This window comes from Rhinopithecus bieti, unplaced genomic scaffold, assembly GCF_001698545.2.
Source record: "Rhinopithecus bieti isolate Rb0 unplaced genomic scaffold, ASM169854v2 scaffold_2350, whole genome shotgun sequence".
Taxonomy (NCBI): Eukaryota; Metazoa; Chordata; class Mammalia; order Primates; family Cercopithecidae; genus Rhinopithecus; species Rhinopithecus bieti.
In genome coordinates, this window is record NW_016803902.1 from 2,111,816 (window position 1) to 2,118,634 (window position 6,819).

General features: G+C 35.6%; 1 long non-coding RNA gene across 1 annotated transcript in view; it reads left to right on the top strand.

Annotated features, from left to right (window-relative positions):
- Positions 1–1,008: 1,008 nt before the first annotated feature.
- The window catches only part of LOC108519097 (uncharacterized), a 31,466-nt gene continuing 25,655 nt past the window's right edge, over positions 1,009–6,819 (top strand). The window contains exon 1 of the long non-coding RNA XR_001882527.1: positions 1,009–1,079. This is a non-coding gene — a long non-coding RNA (uncharacterized LOC108519097). The remainder of the gene's footprint in view (positions 1,080–6,819) is intronic.

Sequence of the window (6,819 nt, forward strand, 5' to 3'; positions counted from 1 at the left end):
ATTGTGGAAAAGTTCAAAGAATGTAGATCATTACTAGTGTCAGCTTTACAAACAGGAGGTAATGGCATTAAAGGGAATGGTCATAATACCCAACAATAGTAACCTCATTAACCAGTGATTTATCATGATGAAAAGACCTGTTTAACCTTTGGTCTCCACAAGCTTTCTCCTTTTAACAAAAAGGTCTATTATTTCGACTTGTCAGGAGATAATTTGCGAGTTGTTAAAGGACAGATTCAATTACTCTTAAGACAATTATATGGAAACTGTACTCACTGCAAGGTGCCTACACAACAATTTTTGTTTTCCTCAGTCATCTTCCTGGAAACAACAAAAAAACATGAGTTTGGTGACTTTTGTCCCAAAAGCAATTGTAATTGTGCCGTCTTATGGCCCTGCTGTTGATGTTTGATTATAAATTTGGCTTTCTTTGAAACTTCTAAGGGAGTTTTGAGTTAAATGAGTTCATTGGCATTTAAGGCAATGTGTCAAGCTCCTCTGTCAATTCTATTACCAGTGATGAGGGACTGTTGCAGTATCTATTACCAGTGATGAGGGACTACTGCAGTATCAACTGACTCACACACTATGGTGGAATACAGTAATAGGTCAGGCAGTGTTCTGCATTCCATAAGCTTGTGGACTTCTGTTAGGATGTTCTCGCAGCTTGTACCTTTTAGAGCTCTTTTAAAAGTTTATGAAAGACTGCATTTTTGCAGGTCTCCTGGTTGGGTCTGGCAATGGCTGGGAAACTACTTCTCTCATGCTAAGGAATCTGATCTCAAATAACATCAGAAGAATAGGAGAAAAAAATAGAAAACACTTTATATTTTGGGTTGGTCAGATTGCTTGGAATTATTGACTCTCCTGAGTCTCTCTGGTCCAAACTGAGGAAGGATAGAAACTATAACATCTGTGCCACTCCAGATTCTTTAGAGCAGAAACTGTCAATTGTGACAAATTGAACCCAATTGTACAGAGGCTTTTGTGAGGTAGACAAACGTCTATCAGGGTCTCAACAAACCACCAAACTCAGTTCGCTTGTGCCTTCTCTCTAATTTACACCCTGGATCCCTGAGGTGAGAGACCCTGCCATTTGATTATCTGACCACAGTAAATAAGACCAACTGGAGGACTTTTAACTGAAGGGAGTTTAGAAAGAATCTAGCTTCCTGAATGTGATGACAGGCATTGAAGTTGCTTGCTCGCATGGTTTTATTACTGACACAGGGGTATAAGACATGTTTGAAATAAGGTCATCCTTCATAAGACTTGTATTCAGGGGTAAACCTGAGCCCCAGATTTTGGTTGTAAGTTAAATCTTTTATGCTATCTTTAAGAAAACGTGTTGCTTTTATGTCATCCAAATATCAAATACCTTGCATGCTGCTTTGAATAGTTTCAAGCTGTCATCCTGCCTCAGCTTCCTGAGTAGCTGGAATTACAGGCATCTGCCACCACACGTGGCCTGAATTTTTATTCTTAAAGACTAATTTCAGATGCTTATTCTAGTACTTTCTTGAGGAACACCATTACTCACTATCTGAGTTTAGTGAGTTTAGTTGCTTGCAACATTTTTTATTTTTGTTTTAAAAAATTATCTTTTCCAGAAACCCAGTAAGTTATTTCTGATTTCATTAGGTGAGAAAGAGTGAATAATATCCAGTTTTAATAAATATTTTTACCTGATTATATTATTACATGGATTTAATTAAAAGAAAGAAATTTAGAGTCTTGAAAGACCTCCAGATCTAAGTAATTAAACAAAATAATAGTGAAGGAGGAGAAGGACCTCACAGAAAATCCATTCTTAAACTGCCATTACTAGGTTAATCAGCTTATTTTTGAGTGCTATATACTTTCTCGCTTCCACAGAAGTTCAGAGGCACCTTACATAAAGGTGCAAGACAGATAAAGAGAAACATCACAGGATAGGAAGGGTTAAGTAATTGTGAACCAGAGAAAAGTGTTTGGCTTAAACCAAACAGGGATATGTGATAAATCATGTATCTCCCATTTTATGTTAAATGTAGTTATATGGGTTTATGAGGAAAGTAAGACCTTTTCCTGAAAAAACATTCTAGAAGGATGTTCTTGATAAATGGTTGGGTTTTAAACTATTTGCTCCAAAATGAAAAGCCTTCAGATCATTATTTCTTAAGGTCCAGGGTTTCACATTTTAGCAAAAGAAAAGCCTGGAAATTAGATCTCTGCATAAACCTTGCATTCCAATATTTGAAAATATCAACAAGCTACAGGAAATTAATGCCATGTCTATTATCTTACTTCAAAAAATCTCTAAATGTAAGTATTTTTATGTTACCTAAATACATAAAATTGTAAGCTAAAAAGCTAAGACAATGGAAGAAACGATGGTGTATCAGAATCAAGCTAATTATCTGATTGACTGTGACTGTTTTGCAGACAGTGGTTCAGTCCTTTAGGAGTGAAGGTACTACCCTGCTGGGATAACAGTTTCAAGTGGGCAGTGAAAACCTTAACTAGTAGGGGTTGGGCACGGTGGCTCATGCCTATAATCCTAGCACTTTGGGAGGCTAAGGTGGGAGAATCACTTGAGGCCAGGAATTCGAGACCAGCCTGGCCAACATGGTGAAACCCTGTTTGTACTAAAAAATACAAATATTGGTCGGGCGTGGTGGCACATGCCTGTAATCTCAGCTACTTGGGAGGTGGAGGCTGCAGTGAGCCAAGATAGCACCACTGCACACTCCAGCCTGGGCAACAAGAGCGAAACTCCATCTAAAACAAACAAACAAACAAAAATCCTTACCTAATAGGAATAAAAATCTTGAGGAATTTGGGGTTTGGATGGTTGGATAAAATAAATGTTTAGTTTTCTGAAATTTAAGGAAGAAGCTGTTAATTTTCATGATGTGGGTATAAAACCTCTCTAGTATTTCTGGCACCACTTTATTACACAAGAAGGAAAACACAATTGAATGTTTCATGATAGTTATAGATCTTTCTGACCTTGGGACCGTCATTTTGAGAGCAATTCTTATTATAAGGTAAGCTATAAATCCTTGTGGGCACAGATGACCTTGTTCATCTTCCCTACTATAGGGCTGGGCAGGGACCTTATGCAGCCCAGTCACCTGTAACTGTTTGCTAGTTTAGAAGGAAGTGCCCAAAATTGGCAAAAATGACTAGTGGAAAGAGACTTCTCTGTGCACTGGCCCTGGCAACCACCCTTGAGCACTGTTTGTTTCTTAGGAACAAAAGTTAGGATTTTAAAACTGGAAGGAACTTCATGTTGAAGTTTGATGTGGCCAATCACACTCTCTTTCCTCCAGTTTCAGAAAAAGTTGAGAATTAGTTACAGATTGCCAATAGAGCTATATTGGAGAATTTATCTTATATTTTAAACCATTGGAATTTCTAAAATTGTTACCTTATAGAGAGGAGATTGGGTCTGAAGAATGGACAGTCAATCCAATTGCAAGGGAAATAACTAACACACAAACTCTCTCTCTCTCTCTCTCACACACACACACACACACACACACATACACATTCGCACGAACCTCTAGACTTGTCTCTAGAACAATGCTTCTAGAGACTTCTAGAAGCTATCTATATCGAAGGACTAGATTTTTAAAATTTCCAATCCATAGCATACCTATAAATTTTCCAAATGCAGTAAGTATGAATTACTAGACAAATGAAGAAAGAAAAGACATGTAGAACACAAATGTTAATGTTTATTATATTAAACACATATAAAATTATATTTCAATTAATATAATAAAATAAGAGTTGCATGCAGTGGTATGCACCTGTGGTCACAGCGACTCAGATGGCTAAGGCAGGAGGATTACATGAGCCTAGGAGTTCGCGGCCAGCTGAGCCACATAGACTCCCATCACTAAACAAACAAAAACCAAATCACATAGATAAAAGCAAAGAATTACAAAGCTGTATATACATTTCATTGTAAATGTGCATATAGGCAATTAAAATGTAAAATTACTATTATACTCACAACTTTTTGCCACTTGTAAATCAGAACAAAATTTAAAATTATGAGTAAAATAGCAATTCCCCACATTTAACACCTATTGCATGCTTTGCATGAACATTATGTATATCTATGTTATTTTTGTAAGTCAGGTTTTTGGAGGTATAACTTATATTTATTATAATTTATATTATAATTTGCCAGCAAATCCACCCCTTTTAGGTGCACAGTTTGACAAGTACAAATACGTAAACTCATGTAACCCAATCAAGATATAGTATATTTCAACATCCCAGAAATTTCCATTGTGCTCTCTTGCAATTAAACCATTTTCACTACTACTAGCCTCTGGCAACCAGATCTAATTTCTGATAGTATGATTTTTTTCTTTCCCCAAATGACATATAAGTGGAACCAAATACAATGAAGCTATTTGTGTCTGGCTTTTTTCATTTGCCATAATGCTTTTAAGACTTAGCCATGTTGTTGCATGTATCCATAGTTCATTAGTTTTCATTGCTAAGAAGTATGTCATTTGTATGGGGTATAATACAATCTGTTTATTGTGTCTATAGTTTTGGATAATTACGAATACAACTGCTGTAAACATTCACATATTTTGTGTGGACAAATTTTTTTGTAGCTCTTGAGTGAGCTCTGAGAAGAATTTACATCTTCATAACAATCAGCCTTATTGAGAGACAAGCAGGGTCTTACCATTTACTCATGTTTTCACTTATGTTCTTCAGTAAAGTTTTTTTGTTTTGTTTTGTTTTGTTTCTTGAGACAGAGTCTCACTTTGTCGCCCAGGCTGGAGTGCTGTGGTGCAATCTCCGCTCACTGCAACCTCTGCCTCCCGGTTCAAGCGATTCTTCTGCCTCAGCCTCCCAAGTGGCTGGGATTACAGGCATGCACAACCACGTCCGGCTAATTTTTGTGTTTTTAGTAGAGACGGGTTTTTACTGTGTTGGTCAGGTAGTTTCAAACTCCTGACCTCCTGACCTCAAGTGATCTGCCTGCCTGGGCCTCCCAAAGTACTAGGATTACAGGTGTGAGCCACTGCGCCCAGCCAAATTTTATAGCTCTTTAATAGGTTCTCTATGTTTTGGGTTATGCAAAGAATTATGTTGTTGTTGTTGTTGTTATTTTTACTGCTGGCACCTGTTTTTTCATTATATTTTCCAACTGATTACTATTTTCTGTGATATTGTATTTATAGATTTTATTTAAAACTAGAAAATAAGTATTCTAATTAGTTTCAAAAGTATTTGAGCTTATTTTGGGGGGAAGGTTTCCTAATAGATAGTTATATAATCTGTAAATAATTATAAAATAGGTAGTTATATAATCTGTAAATAATTATAACTTTATCTCTACTTTTCTGATTTTTATACCTCATTTCTTTGATATTTCATTATTTAGAAGGATTTTGGTTGATAATTTTAGGCATTTCCTCATAACATTACATTTTAGACATTATTACTTTTTTCATTTATTGAGGCATTTTAAAATCAGGAATAGATGCCAATAGATTACCTTATGTTGAACATTTAAAAAATTCTGAAGGCCAGGTGTGGTGGCTCACACCTGTAATCCAACACTTTGGGAGGCAGATCATCTGAGGTTGGGAGTTCAAGACCAGCCTGACCAATATGAAGAAACACAGTCTCTACTAAAAATACAAAATTAGCCAGGCGTGGTGGTGCATGCCTATAATTCCAGCTACTCAGGAGGCTGAGGCAGGAGAATCACTTGAACCTGGGAGGTGGAGTTTGTGGTGAGCCGAGATCATGCCATTGCACTCCAGCCTGGGCAACAAGAGCGAGGCTCCATCTCAAAAAAAAAAAAAAAAAAAAAAAAAAAAAAAAAAATTCTGAATAAACTCTATTTGGCTATACTACATAATTATTTTTAAATAATGCTCAAATAGGTTTGCTAATATTTGATATATTTGTATCTATAATTATAATTCTGGAGTTTAATTGATATCATTGTTAAGGTATGTTATCAATTTTGGGCTATTCTCAGCTGAGAAACTGGGAAACTCTTCATCCTTTTCTATTGTCTAGAAAACTTTAACTGCATAAGCATACTTGTTGCTTGAAAGATGGGCTTCACTCATCTATATGCTGGTTTTCTTTCAAGACTTTTACAAACATATCAGCCAAAATATTTTTTTAAATCAGATTTATTGATTCAAGTACTTGGAATGGAAAACATCAGGTTTATTGAGTTATGATTTAAATAGAGTGAAATTGACCCTCTTTTCATATATACTTCAATGAGTTTTGCTACATATGTGCAGTCAGGTAGCCACCAACCAATTAAGATACAAAATAATCCAATATTCCCCCAAGAGTTATTTCAGGGTACCCCTTGGTAACTCTGAGCCTGTTCCTGTAGTTTTTCCTTTTTTTGTAATGTCATGTAAATGGAGCCACACAGTTTGGTTCCACAGTCTTTTGTATCTGACTTTTTTGACTTAGCATAATGCTTTTCAGAATCATACATGTTATTACACGTATCAGTAGTTTATTTCTTCTCATTATTGAGTGGTATTTCATTGTATGGATATAGCAAAATTCATTTATCTGTTTACCAGTTAATGGACATTTGGGTTACTTTCAGTCTTGGGCAATTATGAACAAAGTTACTATAAACATTTATGAACAGATTTTGTCTCTCTATATATTTTCATTCCTCTTGGATAAATGTTAGTTGGTGTTGTTCTTTTAAAGTTGTTCTAGCTATTTGGGGCCTTGATTTTCTGTACACATTTTAAAATACAGTATACATTTTGTTTAAAATATTATTTTAAAATATACTTATATATTTCTATA